The following is a 21,107-nucleotide window of genomic DNA, read 5'->3' on the forward strand; positions in this document are numbered from 1 at the left end:
CACTGGTGACCCACGGTTGGGAGTTTTCACCGCCCCCAATTCTTTGACACCAGCCGGGTGTCCCCAAAGTCAACCCAACTCTGGCACTATCTACCCGGAGTTAGCACCAGCTCCCACAGGCTAAGGACTCCATGGCCAACACTGCCGCCACTCTAGACCCCAATTGTCTGTCCAGCTTCTGTACTTCTGAGCGCCTGGCTGTGTGTCCGGCTTGTCCGGACCCCTACCCCGTGTGATGCTTTTGCTAGAATGGCCCGCAGGACTCGGTGGACACTCCACCCATCTTCAGTGTCTTACAGAGAATGGTATAAAGGAGTAAGATGGACAGATGCCACCAGGACGGCTGGGAAGCTGAAGTTTGGGCTTCCCAAATCTGCTCCTCTTCCTTGAAGGGGAAGAAAGAGGTGGCGGTGGCTGTGTCACCCAGGAAGATCAAGACACAGCTGCTGGGACAGCCCCCGGTCTCTCCCTGCGAGGCAGACGCTGCTGAGAGCGTACAGTGAAGCTGGAACAGTGATGGGGAGTGATGGGTCCCTGTCTCCCCATAGAAGGAATGAGAAAGGAGATGAGGTCAGTGGGAAGCAGGCAGCCAAGCTCCGTGAAGGAATGCACCTGCCAAGCCAGGTGGGCAGCTCGGCAGAAAACCGGGAGTCCGGTCTATGTGTAGCCTGGGTTTTTGTTGTGCGGACAGGGTGATCATCTTCCCACAGATCTTCCCTTGCTCCCCGTTCTGGAATGTGAAAGCCACCAGGCATAGCGGCCCCCATCCCCCATATGTTCTCAGACTGGAAGATTCCAGGTGCAGGAGCTTCCCTCCAGTGTTCCCAGGCCTTGATCCTTTATCCTCACACACATGGGCTCTGCCTCCCTGTCTAACACAGCCCAGTAAAGACACACACAGGCACGGTACAGAAGGGACTCCTGTCCCCAGGAAGCTGAGATGCCACCCAATCCCCACGCATGGAGGCGTTCTCGTTCACCCACCGGAAAACTCCCCGAGCCCTGTAGCTCACATATTTTTATGGCGGCCTCAGCAGGTAGGCACTCCTGCTTACTCACTCAACCCCCAGCCCCCACTCCTCTTCCTGGAGGGCGTGTGGGGTGGGGTGAGAAGTTGCAAGCTCCTGATTGTGGCTTGGTGTCTCTGGCGACCAGGTGCCACCCAGGAACCCACTATGAGTTGCCTTCATTTAAACAAAGGCCCTCCTGCCATCCAGGGAATCCCACGGACAAGGAACTCGGGTTTCCTGGACTCGAAGACCAACATGAGGACCACAGGTGCACACGACACCCTGTTGCTCAGAAAACTACAAGGGTAGCTCCATGTGGGGAGCCAAAGACAAAGACCAACCTTGTGCTTCTTATCATCAATCATACACCACGCTCCCCACTGGAAAAACTGGCAAAAACACAGCAGACTTCCAAAGGGTCATAGAAAAGGCGTATTGTCAGTTGTTTCCAACTTAGTACCAAGATACACTTACTTTTTTTGAGGATTTATTTATTAATTTGAAAGGCAGAGTTACATAGAGAGAGAGAGAGAGAGAGAAAGACCTGCCATCTGCTGGCTCACTCCCCAAATGACCACAACAGCTGTAGCTGGACCAGGCTGCACCCAGGAGTCGGGAGCTCCATCAGGGTCTCCTATGTGAGTGGTACTTGTACCATCTTCGACTGCTTTCCCAGGCACATTAGCAGGGAGCTAGATCAGAAGTAGAGCAGCCGGGACTTGAACCAGTGCCAGTATGGGATGCTGGCGTCTCAGATGGTGGCTGAATGCACTGCACCACAGCACCAACCCCTACACTTAACTTTTTAATTCCATGATGTTTTGAAGCCCCCTCATAGAAGTAGCTCATTGAAAAAGAAACACAGATGTTCTCCATCTCTCTGCCTTTCAAAAAAAATGAAAATAAGTTTTAAAAGCATTAAATGGGTCAGGCATTTGATACAGCAATTAAGGTGCCCACATTGCGTATCAGAGTGCCTGGTTCAAGTCCCAGCACTAACTCCAATCCAGCTTCCAGCTAAATGCACAGCCTTGGAAAGTGGCAAGTGCTGACTCAAGTTCTCAGTTCCTGGCACCAGGCTTTGACCTGGCCCAGCCCTGGCTGTTGCAGGCATTTGGGGAGTAAACCAGCAGATCACTCTCTGCCTGTCTCTTGCCTCTCTCTCTCTTTCCCTCTCTCTCTTTCTCCCTCACTCTCACTCTCACTCTGTGTGTGTATGTGTGTGTGTGTCTTCCTTTAAAAAAAAAAAAGCAATGAAAATAAGCATTGGAAAAAAAGGAGGAAGCATAAATGGCCAACAGTCAGTAGACCTGTGAAAGGGAAGCCAATATCTAAAGTATTAGAAGAATACCTTCGATTTTTTTTTTTTTTTTTTTTTGGACAGGCAGAGTTAGACAGTGAGAGAGAGAGATAGAGAGAAAGGTTTTCCTTCCGTTGGTTCACCCCCCAAATGGCCGCCACTGCCGGCGCACTGCGCCCATCTGAAGCCAGGAGCCAGGTGCTTCTCCTGGTCTCCCATGTGGGTGCAGGGACCAAGCACGGGCCATCCTCCACTGCCTTCCCCGGGCCACAGCAGAGAGCTGGACAGGAAGAGGAGCAACCGGGACAGAAACCGGCGCCCCGACCAGGACTAGAACCCGGTGTGCCGGCGCCACAGGCGGAGGATTAGCCCAGTGAGCCACGGCACCAGCCAGAATACTTTCAACAGTGATTAAACAGACCAAAATTCCAAAGCCTGGATGAAGGTGGCAAAGGCAGGGACTTTTCATTGACTTCCTGCTAACCATTGGATTACCATAATCCATTTGGAGAACACTGTGGCAATTTGGATCAAGCCTGACCTTGCAATTCCTCTCTGGCTCTTTATCCTAAGGCTATTGACAAATGCACAGAGAGATGGATACAATATTCATCCCAAGGTTGTTAACTGGAAACAAATTTGAAATAGTGAAAGATTAAATTACTTAATTGGAATCACAATAGAATAGCATGAAGCCCTTTATAAGGATGTTGGAAAGATCTGTATCAGATATAGTTGAGTGAAAAAGGTATCAAGTAGGGGCTGGCGCTGTGGTGCATTGGGTTAGAGCCCTGGCCTGCAGTGCCAGCATCCCATATGGGCACCGGTTCAAGTCCCAGCTGCTCCACTTGCAATGCAGCTCTCTGCTATGGCCTGGGAAAGCAGTAGAAGATGGCCCAAGTCCTTGGGCCCCTGCACCCATATGGGAGACCCAGAAGAAGCTCCTGGCTCCTGGCTTTGGATGAGCCCAGTTCTGACCATTGCAGCCATTTGGGGAGTGAACCAGAGGATGGAAGACCTCTTTCTCTCTCTCTCTCCCTCTCCCTCTCTCTCTCTCTGGCTCCACCTCTATCTGTAACTCTGTCTTTCAAATAAATAAAAATAAATCAGGTATCAAGTACACCAGGATCCTACTTAGAAAAGGATTGTGCTGGGGGGGGGGGGACTAGGTGTTATTCATAGAGGTACCTGGAATTGCATTCCATACAACGTCACAGTTACTTCTTGTGGGAAGATAACGCACTGGTCAGGTAGCACCGGCAATGTTGCTTTAAGAAATAGACCTGGGCTTGTCATGATCGGCTACAACAGAAGCTTGTTTCTGGGGTAGGTGAAGTCCGACGGTAGGGGCGGCTGATGGGGGCAGGGGCCGGGCAGTCAGGCTTCCAGCATTGTGAGCTTTGCCATCTCTAAGGTCACCTTAGGGGACCACCTCATTCCTGTCTGATGGCAACAGAGAGACGGTGCGGAGCCACAGAGAAGGTGCTGATGAGTCAGCCTGGAGGCAGCACAGGCAGCTCTGCACACGAGGGAGGGAGGGGGCGGTGTCAGTGGCTGTGCCCCGCGAGAGAGGACGTGAGACTGAATGACTGTGCAGAACCCAACTGCACCGAGACTTCACTTTCTATGGTTTTTTTTTTTTCTGTATTGCTGAAGTTTCTCTAATGAGCTTGCATTTTCTTTATAATCAGAAAAAGCTGCAGCAGATTTCCTTGTTAAGGCGACTGTGTCGGGGGGTGGCGTTGTGGCTCAGGGGGTTAGGCACCACCATTGGCGCTGGCATCCCAAGCCTGAGCACTGATTCAAGTCCTGGCTGCTCCGCTCCCTGTCCAGCTCGCTGCTGATGCTCCCGGGAAAGCAGCAGACGATGGCCCCAGGCTCGGACCCCTGCCGCTCACGTGGGAGACCTGGATAGAGTTCCAGGTTCCTGCTTTGGCCTGGCCCAGCCCTGGCTATTGCGTCCATTTGGGGAGTGATCCAGCAGATGGAAAATCTGTTTCTCTCTCTGTCACGCTGCCTTTCAAATAAATCAATCAAAAAAAAAAAAAAAAAAAAAAAAAGAGGAGGAGTGAAAGGATAGCATCTCTCAGCAAGAGGTGCCCAGCAGTGCCTCTGGCTCTCCCGGCCCAGGGGTCGGCGTCTTCTCCGTGCAAGGACTCACAGCTTCCAAGTCAGTCAGCAAGATTTGGGGCATGCCGTGATCTGAGCCCCTGAACACGAGTCTTCCTGTTCTGACACCTTAGCTCCCTGCATCACAAAGCAGGGCCATATTAACACAAGGAGACGTCTAGGGCAGTACTCAAGGCCGGGGTGAACTCAGCCCATGAAGGATTCTGGGGTGCGATGTGATGGTGGGGTGCTCCCCGAGCTCCCCTTCAGGTTTTAACGTCCGCCTCCCCTCTGATGGCTCCTGCTCGTGACTTTGGTTGAAGGCACATTGGGGTCCTTTCGCTCTGTCTTCAGAATCATCCCGCAGAGCTGCCTGTGCAGCCCAGAGCAGAACATTCGGCCCATTGGAGGCCACTCACAGCAATGACACGCTCCCAGCTTGTTCCCAGGCCCTTTCTTGTCTTTTTTTTTAAGATTTATTTATTTACTTGAAAGTCAGAGTTACACAGAGAAAGAAGGAGAGGCAGAGAGAGATAGAGAGATAGAGGTCTTCCATCTGCTGGTTCACTGCCCAGGTGGCCGCAACAGCCAGAGCTGCACCAATCCAAAGTCAAGAGCCAGGAGCTTTTTTCTAGGTCTCCCTCGTGGGTGCAGAGGCCCAAAGACTTGGGCCATCTTCTACTGCTTTCCAGGCCATAGCAGAGAACTGGGTCGGAAGTAGAGCAGCCAGGACACAAACCGGTGCCTATATGGGATGCCGGCACTGCAGGCAGAGGCTTTACCTGCTACGCCACAGCACCGGCCCCGTCTTGTCTTTTTTTTTTTTTAAGATTAATGTATTTACTTGAAAGGCAGAGTTACACAGAGGGAGAATGGGAGAGAGAGAGAGAGAGGTCTTCCATCTGCTAGTTCACTCCCCAGATGGCTACAACGGCCAGAGCTGCACCGATCCAAAGCCAAGAGCCAGGAGCTTCTTCTGGGTCTCCCACGTGGGTGCAGGGGCCCAGGGACTTGGGCCATCTTCTACTGCTTTCCCAGGCCATCACCAGGGAGCTGCTTTGGAAGTGGAGCAGCCAGCACCCGTATGGGATGCAGGCACTGCAGGTGGCGGCCTTACCCGCTACGCCATAGCGCCAGCCCCCCAGCCCCTTTCATAAAATGAAGTGCATTTGTTTCGGGAGACGCTCTGTGGCATTCGAAGGTCATCTTACTAGCAAGGTGCCCCTTCTCTCATTCATGGAAGAATTCGCGCACTTGGTGTTGATCTTGTCATCTAGCAGACGTGTGGCCACCTTGGATGTTTCCGAGGAAAGAGCCTTCCAGAAGAGAAAGTCACAAATTGGCCATCAGTGACTGACAGCTTCTGTGGCCTCTGCCGACTTCCCTGCACCTCGCTCCTGGTTCAAACCCTGTCCACCTGGTGGGTCCACAGATTCTGCCAACCTGGGAGGCCCCAGCTGCTGAGGGCCTGGGCGACCGGAGCTGCCACGTCACCCGCTTGTCAGCCAGAGGGGAGGCACCGGGGCGTAGTCAGCTTTCCCAAGAGGTGCTGGGCCTGCGGCACCAATGCCTGCCGGCACATGGGTGTATTCTTAAATGCAATGCCCACTGAGTCACCCGCAGCCCTTGACCTATACATTTGTGTTTTCGGAAGCTTCTCGGCCGTGTCTTCTGAGAAATCTGATGATCTTAGTCGAGTTTTGAGGTTTCCCTATTCGTGCTCCATTGACTGGTTACATTACCGAGCCCAGCTATTTATTTCTCTCAAGGCAAAAGCACACTGCCAAAATTATTATCCTTGTGCTATGGATCACAGAAAATTTTTGTATTTGTGCATGTAGGTCAAAATCATTATAGTCAGTGGCTAGAAAATGGAGATATTGGAGTTCTCCTGCATGACTCAAGTTTTCAAGATAAATAGACACTAATTATTTGAGAAAGAGAGTGAGATGGCCCTCGTGAAGTTTGACCGCGGCTGGTCAGTAGACCTCCTTGGCACAATTGGGGAAAGCAAGCCTTGAAATCATGAAAGCCTGGGAGAGGTTCTGGCTTTGCGTTTCCCTGGTGTTGAGGACAGGTGACCTGGTCTCTGTCTTCATGTCAATAGGCTGAAGGCCAGAAATGGGGTAGGAATGCCCGTCACACCTGCACTGAGAGCGTTGTGCGCCACAAAGGATGCACCTCCGGGAGTGGTGCGCCCGGCCCCGGGGACGCACAACTGAGAACAGCGCGCCGGGCCAGGGACGCACATGGGGGAGCGGTGCGCCGGCCCAGGGACACGCCCCCGGGAGCAGTGCACCAACCCTGGGATGCACACCTGAGAGCAGTGCGCAGGGCCAGGGACGCACATGCGGGAGTGGTGCGCCGGCCCAAGGATGCACACATGAGAACAGTGTGCTGGGCCAAGGAACACACCCCTGGGAGCAGTGCGCCGGGCCAGGGACGCACACCTGCTGGGCCTGGCTTCTCTTTTCCATCTTCATGCATTCGCTAGGAGCTGAGACAGCAGACATCCATGCTGGGTCCCCTCCTCGTCCCTCTCTGGATGCCCACTTGTAAAACCAGTGATGGCTTTGTCACCACCACTGCCGACACTTCCTTCCATCTCAGCTGTGACAGCTGGCGTGCAAACAGAAGACACCTTTGGCAGCAGATCCCTGCGCTTGGGCCTCTGTGTGCAGATCCTGTGGTCATGTAGTGCATACCAAAGTGGATTGCCTGGGGCAATAGCAGCTCACTGTCTGTCGGTCACCAAAGTGTCGGCAGGTCCGTGTCCTCTCTACAGGCTCTTGGGGAGGACCCTTCTGGCCTCCCCCCATCCTGGTGGAGGGTAGGATTTCTTGGCTTGGATACGCGTCTCTGCAGTGTGCACCTCCACCATCCCGCAGCCTTCTCCCTCGGTGTCATCCTCCCGTTGCACGCGTCACCTCTCACGAGTATGCCAATCACTGGGTTGGTTAGGACCCGCCCTAGTGCAGTATGACCTCATCTGAATCTGATTCTTTCTGCAAAGACCTCATTTCCAAATAAAGGCGCATCCACAGGCGCTGGGGTTCGGGCTTGAGCATAGCTTTTTGGAGGACAAGATCCAAGCCCTTACAAGAGGTGAATGCAGCAGGACTGAGGCCCTTGGGGGGAGGGAGTGGGGGGCTTGCCGGCGAGACAGGCTCATGTTCAAGTTCAGGGCACAAAGAGGAACAAGAGCCCCTTGCTTCAGATGCTTGGGAAGTGACGGGGGACCAGGAGAGAGGACTTCCTGTGTTCCCCCAAATGCCAGCAGCGACTAAAGCCAGAAGCCAGGAACTCAGCCCAGGTCTGTGTGGGTGGCGGGGCCTCCCAGGGTGCACGTTAGCAGGAAGCTGGGTTCAGGAGCAGAGCTGGACTTGAACGCGGGCTCACTGGTATAAGATCAGAGGGCCCAAAGAAGAGTTTTTTGTTTGTTTGTTGACAGGCAGAGTGGACAGTGAGAGAAAGAGACAGAGAGAAAGGTCTTTTTTTTTGCCATTGGTTCACCCTCCAATGGCCGCTGCGGCCGGCGCGCTGTGGCCTGTGCACCATGCTGATCCGATGGCAGGAGCCAGGTGCTTTTCCTGGTCTCCCATGGGGTGCAGGGCCCAAGCACTTGGGCCATCCTCCACTGCACTCCCAGGCCACAGCAGAGAGCTGGCCTGGAAGAGGGGCAACCGGGACAGAATCCAGTGCCCTGACCGGGACTAGAACCCGGTGTACTGGTGCCGCAAGGTGGAGGATTAGCCTAGTAAGCCATAGCAGCGGCCCAAAGTGGAGTTTTAAACACCCTGCCAAACACTTGCCCCTCGGTCTTTTTGACTACGGCTAGTGGGTGTGATTTGCGTTTCCCTACAGATGACTCTGTTGAGAACCTTTGTAGTCTTACAGGAGGTTTTCCTATCTTCTGGGGTGAAATGGCTGTCCTAACCCTTTGCCCGCATTGTAATTGGGTGCTGAGAATTTTTGTTCACATAGATTTTGAGCCCAGGAAAAAAAAAATTCATAAAGGGAGACCTCAAAAGAAACAAAAGGCAGGCAGCGTCAGCAAGAGTCTTCCACCCACAGGGTCCTCATCCCCACCCTGTGGTCACGGTGACAGCAGGGGTTCGGGCTGAGAGACACAGCTCCCGGGCGAGCCCCCCATGCAGGTACCAGAGTAGGGAGACACCCGTGACTCCATCAACGGGAAAGTGGGTGTCCTCTGTTCAGTTTAATGTGAGGCCAACAGGCTCCCATTCCTCGTGGCTTGGGCTCCTGGTCTGTCCCCAGCACGGGACAGCACAGGAGGTGGGCGGGGCACTTCCCTGCCAATCTGAGGAAAGAGCATCAGCCACAGTGGTGATCTGTGCTGTGGAATCACCCGGAAAAGCAAATTCTCACCGTGAAACACCATCCAGCATTGTCCTGAGAAGAGCCTTTGAAGCCAATTAGAGTGGCAAAGACGATGACAAATGCTGCTGTTACGGTCCTGGCAGACTGGCTCCAGCCCGTGAATCGCTCCCCGCTCTACCGCAGCATCCTCACAGACTTGTTCCCCTGGGGAGGCCACGTCTCGTTCTCCGAAGTTCATTTCCCAGTCATTCAGCCGCTGTGTTATGGAAAGATTAGATTGCAGGTCACGGACTCCCAGCCTCGACCGTCTCCCGCAAGAAGACACCGCAAGGGGAAAGCAAACTGCACAGTCTCATCCGCTGCTCCATGGCCACCAGGGCAGGAGGACAGTCACTAGTGGGGGTCACACCCCCACCCTCCCAGCTGGCCCTGGAGAGAAAAGATCAATGCTCAACTTGCAATCGGCACCTTGTATACACAGGTTCTGCCTTCGTGGATCCAGACAACCACGGGTCAAAAATTTGGGGGGAAAAATTACATCTGCACGAACCATGTCCGACTTCTTTTCTGATCGCTGTCCCTCGCACATGCACCCTAACAACTTTTCACATTGCGTTTACACTGCGTAAGCTGGGGTTGATCTGAAGTGCACTGGAGGAGGTATGCAGGTTTTACGCAAATACTATACCATGTTCCAGAAGGGACTTCAGCTGCAGCAGGTTTTGGTATCTGTAGGGTGGGGGACCCTGGAACCAGTCCCCTGTGGATACCAAGGGTCGCCTGTCATCGTCATGGCTTAGCACCCTCTGCCCCGAGCTGTGACAGCTGGGGGAGTTGACTACTTGGAACCCTCCGCCTCCGGAAGACATTTCATTCCATTAAGCAAAATACCCGAGAGGAGTTTCCCAGGGGGGAAAGATGAGCGTTATTTCAGCTATAGCTTGGGCGGGGGGGAGTATGCTTCAGGGTCGGGGGCTCCATGGTCTGGGGTCTGTGAAGGTTGCTCATGGTGGCTACAGAGGCAAAAGCACACGGTGATCCAGGATGCAGAAAGAGAGAACCTAGGCCAAAGGCAAAGTAACCAACCTGCTCCCAAGAACCACCTCGGGGGGGTCACACCCCAGTGCCCCAAAGACCTCCCACTGACCCGAACCTCCTGGCACCACCGTCAGACCAAGCGTCCACCCTGAATCCATCCACCATGAGCGTGAACACATCCGAGATGAAGCAGCTGCGTTAGCTTTGGGGAGACAGGTCCTACCCACGCTGGAACGAGTTGCTAGCCGCCGTCTCCTTTGCTGCCTGCCCCAGGCACCCTCACTGGGTGGAAGGTGGAGCCTCCGCTGAAGTCAGCGGTGAGAGGGGCAGAAGCGTGGAAGAGACCAGGAGGCTGGGGAGCCTGTGTCCCAGTGGCCTTGGATGGGAAGGTGCAGGGCGATTCGCACGCAAAGAACAGCGGCTGGAGGGGGCAAGTGAGTCCTGTGCAAGAGCCGGGGCCGCAGGGAAGACGGAGCCGGGCTTTGCAGGACGACGCTTTGCCTCGGAGTCAGCTGTCTCCAGACAGGGCCGTGACACCGGTGGTGGGCAGTCTTTCCTGTCTCCTTAGAGTTTTGTCCACAGACGGTACCCCCAGCACGTTCTTTGGCACTAAGTACAGCAGAAAACTGTGACTCTTTGTAAAATTACTTGGGCAAAATGAGGTTATCTTTTGAGCCAAAATACCCAGGAGACTGAGACCAAAAAGTTCCAATAGCCAGATAATACATGGTTGTCCCTAGTGTCTACGGAGGACGGGTCCCAGCACCCTCTCCCTCCTACAGATACCAAAACCCCCAGTGTTCAAGTTCCTTATGTAAAGTGATGTAGCATCTGCGTGTGGTTCACATGCCTCCTCCCTCCTCCCGTGTACCTCACGTCATCTACGTGACTTGCAATACCCAATCCAAGACAAGCGCTAGTGTAAGTAAGAGTCATGCTGTGCTGCTTAGCAAAGATGAGAAAAACATCTGTACACATCCAGTCGAGACAGAGTCTCCTTTCCAAGTGGTTTCCACGGAGCTTGGTTGAACCCACACGTGCGAGACCCTTGGCTATGGAGGGGGCGGGCTGTACGAGTAATCCTGGTTGTCTGCAGCTGAGAACGTAGAAGATTGAGCGAGGAAGTAAAGGTTGTTATGAACAAGAACCTCCCGAGAACTCGCCACTCGACAGCTAGCTTCCCCTTTAACACAGCCCCCGCCCCCGTCACCGCCATCTCTCCTCCCCTGTCCCTCACCAAGTTTCCCAGAGGCCATCTCTCCCTGTCGACGACGCCGTCATCCAGTAGGTTGCAAATGAGAGGTGATGCAGGATCTGCGAAAGGCCACCCATGGTGGTGCTGGGGCTTCTTCCCATCTGGGCGGGCATGTCATACGGAAAGGATCATTCGACCGAGACATCTCTCCCTCCCTCCCCCTAACTCTGCCTTTCAAACAAGTAAATTAAAAAACAAGGTCACGCATTTTGTGTATTTTTGAGGAACTAGCTCTCCTGATGACTTTGCACAAATCTACAGTGTAAACTGAAGACTGTCATACTGCACCCACAGCATTTTTGCCAGGAAACCACCCAGATGAAAAATGACCAGCACGTACTTCCTGCTATTTTCCTAAGAACTAGAGCTTAGTTGTAACCATAACCAACATCATCCTCAATAGAAAATGGTAAAAGCTTATTTTCAGGATGAGGCCCCAACAACTTTATCTTTTTTTTTTCTCGCTCACTGTCCGGCATGAAGTTCCTGTGCCCATCGTGTCCACGTGGATTCCCCGTGGGCTTTCTCCAGCATGGGGAGGGCTCCCCGACTCCGTCCTCCCTGCCCACGACCTGGAGCGGGGTCCGTGGGAGCCGTGGCACACAGCCGGCTCGCGCTCTGCCCAGCTACGGAAGTCGCCGTTCCAGCGAAATTGGGCAGCTTTTGCCCCAGCAAAGCACTCCTTTTGCTGTGGCAAATGCTCCGCTTGCAACCTGGAGGACGTGAGCTGATTCTTAAGCTAGGGAAGGGGCCGCTTCTCCCAGACGCCTAGGCTAGATTTGCCGTGGTTGCTGGTGCCGACTTAGGCGTGAGGAGTTCAACACTGAGCAGATGAAGACATTGACGCCTCTGTGGCTAAACACCATCTTTTCATGGGAATCTTTGAAAAACAAAAAGCATAAAATGGTTCTCTTTAAAAAAAAAAAAAAAAAAAAAAAAAAAAAAAAAAAACACGAAGGAGGCAACTCTGTGTACAACTCTGTGTAGAGATTCACCCGTGAAGTCAGGCCTTCTGAGAAGGTGCTCAGACCAAACCCTACCTTGAAAGTCAGGGGTCATCCATCTCGCCTCCGACTGCCATCTGAGAGGTGCGGCAGATGTTCCAGAAAGATCAGACAAGTGATTTGGGGGAAAACTTGAGGCCAGTATTTGAGGAGCTATATTCTGGGTGTTTCTCTCCTACGAGATGGGAATAACCGATTGCTTCCCACAGGGTTTTGAGATCTAGAATGCTGTTTTTCCCAAGCGTGACTTCCTCCACGCTGAGCAGGTCACACTCTGCCTGTTGGCCCACAATTACCCCGTGCACAAGTGCCTTGCTCCGGGAGTGAGAGCAGAGGACCCGTCCCCTCTGCACCCGCTCTCCCTCGCCTCCCACACCACGCAGAGCCAACGGCTCACCTGCTCCCTGCTGCTCCCAGCGTCCCCACTGTCTCTTCTTCCCGCTCAGAGCAGCCGCAGACTCTGCCCTCCTGTGTGGGTGACAGGCTAAGGTGCTTTCCTAGCTAGAATGAGCTTTTCACACATCCCTATTGTGATAAAATTCAATGCCACAGTCATACAATTTACCCACATAATGTGTCTGATTCAGTGGCTTTTACTGTATTCACCGACAGCTGCACTCATCACCAAAACCCACGTTAGAGCATTTTTGTCACCTTAAGGAGCAACCCCGTACTCTGCCGCTATCACTCCCCACTCAACCCCAGCCCCCGCCTGGAACAACCACCAATCAACCTCTGGCTCAAGAGATTTCTCTTTCTGAAAGGTTTTGCATGACTGATGCTCTCTGGTGTCTGCCTCCCGCATCGGGTCATTCCCCAGGCTCAGCTGCACAGCAGTGTCTGGCAGTACTTTGTTCCTTTATGGCTGGACAATACCTGCCGTGGCTGAACCACATCGTATTTATGTAGTCATTTCTTGATTGTATGCATTTGCGTTGTCTCCACCTCTTGGCGCTGTGAGCAGTGCGGCCGGGGACACATGGGTCTCCCTGTGGGCAGGTTTTACCACTCTCGGTGCAGCCCTGGGATTTAACCACTCCTGATGGCACAGAGTCCCAGAGGCTCCTCCAGAGATACAAGAGGTGAGTGAGGCTCATGGGTGTGAGCACAGTGATAGGTGGACCCAGAGCCTTTCAGGGGCCTCTCAGAGCCCCCAGGGATAGCGCCCACTCCAGCTGCACCACAGACACAGAGCGAGGAGTGGGAAGGCACAGACTCCAATCCTGCACCGCTTGCCACCTCGGGTCCAGAGGCCCGTTCACTTCCTGGCTCTAAGTTTCAGTATCTTCATCTTTTAAGACAGGACCAGTGACAGGGGGCCTTCCTGGGATTGTTGCATTATTAGATTTTTTAATTAATTAATTAATTTAGTTTTTAAGGTGAACAAATTTCATATATGTCATATATGCAGATGTATGAGCATAATGATACTTCCCACCCCACCCTCCCTCCTGCCCATGCTGCCAGCCTCCCTCCTCCATCCTGTCTTATTCTTTCTTTTAATTTTACATGTTACTTTCAGTTTATTTTATATGCATAAGAGTAGCCCTACAGTAAGTAAAGAATTCAACAAATAGTAAACAGAAAATAACACTGTCCGTCAACAGTAGAGACCAAGGCTGTAAACAATCATAGAAACTCAGAATGTCAATTTCACTCCTATACATTACATTTTATGTATTCTATTAGTTACCCCAGATCAGGGAAAACATATGGTATTTGTCTTTTTTGGGACTGGTAATGGTTTCCAATTGCATCCATTTTGTTGCAAAAGACAGAATTTCATTCTTTTGTTATGGCTTTATCCAGTCATCAGTTGATGGACTTCTGTGTTGGTTCCACGTCTCAGCTATTGTAAACTGAGCTGCACTAAACATGGGGGTACAGATCACTCTTTCATATGCTGATTTCATTTCCCTTGGGTATTTTCCCAGGACTGGGGTGACTGGGCCATGTGGTAGGTCCATATTCAGATTTCTGAGGTCTCCACACTGTCTTCCACAGTGGCTGAACCAGTTTACATTCCCACCAAGGTGGATTAGGGTACCTTTTCCCCACATCCTCGCCAGCATTTGTTGTTTGTTGATTTCTGTATGAAAGTCATTCTAGCTGGGGTGAGGTAAAACTTCATTGTGGTTTTGATTTGCATTTCTCTGATGGCTAGTGACCCTGAGCATTTTTTCATTTGGCCATTTGGATTTCCTCTTTTGAAAAATGTCTATTCAAGTCCTTTGCCCATCTCTTAAGTGGGTTGTTTGTTTTGTTGTTTTTGGGTTTCTTAAACTCTTCATAGATTAATCCTGTATCAGTTGCATAGTTTGCAAGTATTTTCTCCCATTCTGTCGGCTGCCTCTTCACTTTGCCGAGTGTTTCCTTTGCAGTGCAGAAGCTTCTCAGCTTGACGTAATCCCATTTGTCAGTTTTGGTTTTCATTGCCTGTGCTTCTGGGGTCTTTTCCAACAAGTCTTTGCCTGTGCCAATGTCTTGCAGAGTTTCCCCAATGTTCTCCTCTAGTAATTTGATGGTATCAGATCATGGATTTAGATCATTGATCCATTTTGAGTTGATTTTTATATAAGATGTAAGGTAGGGGTCTTGTTTCATGCTTCTGCTGACAGAGATCCAATTTTCCCACCACCCTTTGTTGTTTGTTTGTTTATTTGACAGGTAGAGTTATAGACAGTGAGAGAGAGAGAGACAGAGAGAAAGGTCTTCTTTCCGTTGGTTCACTCTCTAATTGGCCGCCACGGCCGGCGCTGCACCAATCCAAAGCCAGGAGCCAGGTGCTTCCTCCTGGTCTCCCATGAGGCCCAAACACTTGGTCCATCCTCCCCTGCCCTCCTGGGCCACAGCAGAGAGCTGGACTGGAAGAGGAGCAACCGGGACTAGAACCTGGTGCCCATATGGGATGCCAGCACTGCAGGCGGAGGATTAACCAAGTGAGCCACAGCGCTGCCCACCCCACCCTTTGTTGAAGAGACCATCCTTGCTCCAGGGATTGATTTTAGCACCTTTGTCAAAGATTAGTTGGTCGTAGATGTATGAATTGATTTCTGGGGTTCCAGCTCTGTTCTGTTGATCTGCATGTTTATTTTTGTGCCAGTACCAGGATGTTTTGATTATAACTGTCCCATAGAATGTCTTAAAATCTGGTATTGTGATGCCTCTGGCTATTTGTTATTGTTTTTTAAGATTGCTTTAGCTATTTGGAGTCTCTGTTTTCATATGAATTTTAGCATCGTTTTTTCTAGATCTGGGAAGAATGTCATTGGTATTTTCATGGGAATCTCATTGAACCTGCAAACTGCTTTTGATAGTGTGGACATTTTCATGATATTAATTCTTCTAATCCACAAACATGGAAGATTTTTCCATCTTTTTGTCTCTTCTTCTATTTCTTTATTATAATAGGGAGCTCTTAGCATGACACCTAGTAGAAAGCACATACTTAATAAGTTTCCTATAGGAAGTTATTAATTAGGAAGCACTAAACTGTAGCTGAGAGATTGTCCAACTAAATTGACTTGAATATCAAGGAATTATGAATGAATCTCACCTGCCAAAGCCCCGAGGTGATTCATCCAGTGTAGCAGCTCTAGATTTTTGGGGCTGTAATGGATCCATTTCCCATTGTTTCTTCTCTTGGCCTTTTCCTCATGGGTGTAAGAAGGCTACCACAGCCACACACATCATATCATGCCTCCATCAGTTCCAGACAGAGCAAAAAAATTCCCCTTTCTAATTTTGCCTCTACCCACTTAATTGCTGGCTTTCCTCTCAGGACTAGAAAACATGGCCAATTCTGAGCTGTCGGGGAGACAGAAGATGTGAGGCAGAGGTGATCAGTAGGGAAACAATTGGGTGGGAACACGTCTGTTGGTAGCAAGTCCGTGGTGTCGCCATCGTGTTTCCGTGTTGTTACAATACTGTCATGGAATTCTAAGTTGTAGACCCTTAAACATAGTGCTGTCATCCATCTCCTGAGGACAGTGGGCCCACAGAGGGGTCAGTTCTGCTGCACTGTTGATTGCACACACTCAAAGTCTCATGATTGGAAACAGGGGAGAACCCACAGAGGCCAAGGGCAGCTGTGCACACAGACAACAGCAGGACTCACGGGGCTGGGGATGAAAGCCACACTGCAGAGGGGTCTCCAAGGAGACACAGCGGTGGCTGGGTAGAGGGAGGGTCCCACTCTGGCCACCTTGACCATCAGCACGAGAATCAGGAGGGGACACAGGGTGCTTGGGTGTACTGGACAAGGCTGAGGATGCAAAGGGAGTAGACCCGAGCCCTTCCTAGAGAGAGGCAGCCTGAGCCTGCCCGTGGCCTGGACCCCGGCGCCGGAGCTTCCAAAACAGCCAGGGCCTTTACGCCTCTGAAAGCAGCCAGGCTCCGGACCTCATGCAATCATCTCTTGAATGTCCAACACACTGAGCTGCTGAGGGAAAGCAGAGCAAAGGCCTGGGCCCAGCTGAGGGTAAGTGACTTCAGACCAGCTCGTTCGCCGCGACAGCAATCGGACCCTCTTGCCTGCAAGCAGGGCTATTAAGAAAAATCATGATAAGGCGCCAGATGCAGCGTCGGGTGATGAGCATAAGCCCCACTCCCCAAAGCACAGAGATGCCAGCTGCAGCGCGGCCGGGTCCCAGCCGCTCCCAGGTCTTCCTGGCTTATCCTGAGAGCGCGTTTCTCTCCTTGGAGCCCCCTAAAGCCTGTTCTTTTTCTACCTCTTAAATGCAAGTGGTGAAATGGGACTTGTCCTATTCCCTACAAACCCGAACAAAACCCAGAGAGGCTAATGTCTCAGGCTGCACCCAGAGAAAATTCCTTGGCCCCTTGTTCCTCAGTTTGGGCAGCCAAGAGGTAGAAGATCCATGCTCCCAGCTCAGACAGGCTGGCCCAGGGACATGGCTCCCTGGTCAGCATCTGTGATGGAATGGAGGGGAGTGGAGTGGAGTGAGGTGGGGTTGGGTGGCGTGGAGTGGCGTAGCGTGGCGTGGTGTGGCGTGGCGTGGCGTGGCGTGGCGTGGTGTGGAGTGGGGTGGAGCGGGATACATCTGATGACCGTAAGTGTAACCAACACGTTTTCAATGACTGAGGACACTGAAGAAAAACACAGTGAAAAAGACCTGGTCCACGAGAGTCTGGTTTGGGTCTACACACACACACACACACACACAGATCTGGTTTGGGTCTACACACGCGCACACACACACACACACAGATCTGGATCTACACACACATGCACGCACACATAGATCTGGTTTGGGTCCACACATGCACACACGCACACACAGATCTGGTTTGGGTCTACATGCACACATACACGCACACACACACAGATCTAGTTTGGGTCTACACATGCACACATAGATCTGGTTTAGGTATGTCTGCTGACTTACGGTGAAAAATGTACTTCTCATTTTGAGGTGTTGTCAAAACAGTTTGAAAATCAGCGCTCTAAACGACATGGCCTTTGCTTTTAATGGCCGGACAAGCTTTCACTCTCACTGTGCGAGGATGTCCCACCCTCCATTCCCCGGGGGAGAGAAGTGACTCACGGTGTCACAGATCTGGTCTTCTTCACAGGGTGGCGGCGCTGGTTGCATTAACACCCATTCCCAATTTGCACCATCGCCTCACGTGTAAATGAACCTGCTTGGTTGGACAGGCCATGAAAAAAAATCAGCCTCTCCTTAATGGATAAAGAATATTCTAGAAGTGACACTTAAACCATGAAGATTTCCTGATGCTGCATCCCTTGCAGCTTCACGAGGATTCAGCCACCCCATCCTGGTCTGTGGAAAGAATGACTTCTTCCAAGTTCTAATGGCAGGGGGTGGGGGAGGGGAGTCACTGTAGACTTGCCTTCTCCTCACATAGCACAGCCCCCGTGACGCTAACAGGGACACGCAGGGCACCTGCACCTCGCAGCCAGCAGGCCTAGCCTTGTGGGCAAAGCCTCATGTATCGCAGGGCCTTGTGAAAGTGGCTGGATCTCCACGCACCGAGAGCATTCCCCGTGGGAGGCTTTTGTCGAGAGCTTGCGAGTCCACAGCTGAGTTCCCGTGTGCATTCCTCCTATAGCCTGTGCTGACAACGCCCTAAGTGAATTGGGTGTTGTCAGAGCCGGGAAGCTGAGGCACAGGAACCAGAGTGGGGGCTTTGGGTGCCCGACTCCGCTCGTCTCCATGTGCTTGACCTTGGGGAAATGCCTTACCCCACCCCCGCCCTGGACTCAGGTACCCAATGCCTAGGAAGCACCTAAAAAGGAATCCTACTGTGAGTAGAGGAGCTAATGAGACAAGAGCCTGTAGCAGGTGTCTGAGGTCCCCTCGGGCTCCCTCCCTCCCCTACTGTATCCCAGAATCCCAGCCCTTCCCACCATGCTACTTCAAGGTTTGTTTTGCTGTTTGTACATTTTACTGTTTCAAATTCTTTCTTTCTTTTCATAATTATTTGAAAGGCAGAGAGACAGACAAAGGTTGATCTTCCATCTGCTGATGCCCTCCCCAAATGCTTGCAACTTCCAGGGCTGGGTCAGGTCAAAGCCAGAAGCTGAGAGCCCCGTCTGGGTCTTGCTTGTGGGTAGCAAGGAGCCAGGTACTGCAGCCATCATCTGCCACCTCCCGGGGTGCTCTCAGCAGGAAGCTGTGGGGAAGCAGAGAGGCCAGGACTGATCCAAGCGCTCCCAACAGGGGGCGTGAGTCCCCAGGAAGTGTCTTAACTGCGAAGCCAAAGGCCCACCTCACACACTCGCCACAGTCGGCTCTCCAAAGGGACAGGCAGAGAGGTGTTGCTGTGCTTCTCACAGTGGGGCCACAGGGATCAATGCAGAGCGGGAGACTCAGCTCAAAGGAAACAAAAGTGATTAACTGCGGGCGGATCCGGGTGGCTGGGGGCTGGGTCAGCCTTGGGCGGAGACCGCGGGAATCGGTCACCACCTAGACGTGGACAGGGCTTGCTGAAGACTCCCTGTGATCCAGGTGACACAAATGGACGCAGGTGACGCCCGAGCATTTGCAGCCTGGGGACAGGAGGGTGTCCCCCCTGCTTTCTCTTAGGTTGTCACCCGGTGAACATACTGCTCTAGGAAACCACGCTCCTCTGTGTGTGTTCACTGGCAAACAAACAGGCCTCATCGCTGATGGATAAAGTCACTCTGATATCAGTTAAAAGCTCCTGTTCAAATTGATTCAAACAAACAAAAAAAAAACGAACATTTTTTAAGCACACCAGAAAAAAAAAAAAAAACTCGATCTTGGCTGACAGCTTGGGACAGCAATGCTGATAGGCAGATTTTTATTTGCCTGCCACACTGGAGACCGTGAGAAAGGAAGACAAGCGAGAAAATCTCCTGTCAACAAACACCTCTTCAAATGTCGGGTAGCCATGGCCAAATCCAATCTAGAGTTGCATTTTTTTTTTTTTATGTAGCCTGGTCTCTTCTTTTATGAGAAGCCAGATTACATCAATAAAAATCTTGTTGACCCAGACGCCAGCCCATCTCTGATGGAATTCTTGAAACCTGTTTTTTCGCTCATCAAAGACGAGGTGCTTGTCTCCCCCAGAGCCCTGGCAAACCTGGCCTCCAGCTCAACGCACCGTCCCCCCGCGTGGCTCCCAGCAGTGCAAGGGCAGACGGGCAGCTGACTAAAGTGCTCATCTTTCCTCGGATAAAGCTGGGTTCACAACCCCCAGACCAGAGGCACAGAGGAGTGACGCTATCGAAACACGAGGAAGGGGCCCAGTAGGCTACGCCTCCGCCGGTGTCACCGGCATCCCATAAGGGCGCCAGTTCTAGTCCTGGCTGCTCCTCTCCCCATCCAGCTCTCTGCCTATGGCCTGGGAAAGCAGTGGAAGATGGCCCACGTGCTTGGGCCCCTGCCCCTGCGTGGGAGACACAGAGGAGGCTCCCGGCTCCTGGCTTTGGATCATCGCAGCTCCGGCTGTTGCGGCCATTTGAGGAGTGAACCAGCGGATGGAAGACCTTTCCCTCTGCTCGCCCTCTCTCTCTATGTAACTCTGCCTCTCAAATAAATAAATATAATCTCAAATAAATAAATATTTTAAAAAACACGAAGAAGTCTGGTTTTTAGATGCCTGCAACTGTAAGGTTAAACAGAAATTACCCTAGAGGAGAAATATGTGCTGTGTTCAAGGGCAGAGGTCGTCCTGTGACATCATGCTTGGTCCAGGGGACCCATGGCAGCTCAAGGACGAGGTCTCCCCCCGGTGCCAGCCTTCTGACAGCACCATGGAGCCAACACTTCAGGATGAGCCAAATTTAAAAACAGCCAGCAAAGATCTAGCACAGGAGAGATCACAGCATAAATTGGCTTTTGCAATCCAACTGCGATCAACAGCGGGAAGTAATGGAAGTGTAATTGTGGGGTGCTTGGCTGAGGTATTAAACTTCGAATAGGAAGGAGTCACATTAGCAAATGCCAGGGAGCCTCGGTGGGGGGAGAGGGGGTGATTTCCATTTGATTAGTTTTCCTGTTTCAATCCGTTGACAAAGGTCGCTCCCAACGGGGTGAATAATCACAGGTGGGGAACAACATTTTGCTCTGGCATGGTGCAGAGATGCGAACACCGGGGTCTTGTCACACAAAGGCATGTAGCATCTTAAGCCTGAGTCCGCCTCCTGAGAGGTCCACACGGCCTTGGGAAGGGCTGGATCTCTCATCCAGGAAACGGGGATACTAACAGTGCAGAGCGTTACTCGGAGAACCAGGGAGGCTGCCGCGTGTGAGCTGTTCCTTAATTCTGCCCCGCAAAGGGAGGGCAACCGTAAGAGTTCTTGTTTCTGAGCTTTGCATGGCGTTAAAAGGGAGACAAGCTCTCCTGTCTCCTTCCTGCCTCCACCCTCTGTTCTGCGGAACTTCCTCCCCCAGTGCAAAGCTGAAGAAGTCATCCCTCCTGGTCACAGTCCAGGTGTGCACCCCTGTTCCCCAAGAAGCACAAATAGGGGTGCTGATTTCCAAAACAGTAGAGCTTTCAAGTCTGGGGGGAACATGTTGAGCCTTGGAGGCAGCAGTTCCCTG

General features: G+C 52.0%; 1 protein-coding gene across 2 annotated transcripts in view; it reads left to right on the top strand.

The window, feature by feature from the left end:
* KCNJ6 (potassium inwardly rectifying channel subfamily J member 6) overlaps positions 1-21,107 on the top strand; it is a 269,639-nt gene that overhangs the window by 121,122 nt on the left and 127,410 nt on the right. The window lies entirely within an intron of this gene.

Source organism: Oryctolagus cuniculus, chromosome 4 (assembly GCF_051225735.1).
Source record: "Oryctolagus cuniculus isolate XC-2025 breed Fujian yellow rabbit chromosome 4, ASM5122573v1, whole genome shotgun sequence".
Taxonomy (NCBI): domain Eukaryota; kingdom Metazoa; phylum Chordata; class Mammalia; order Lagomorpha; family Leporidae; genus Oryctolagus; species Oryctolagus cuniculus.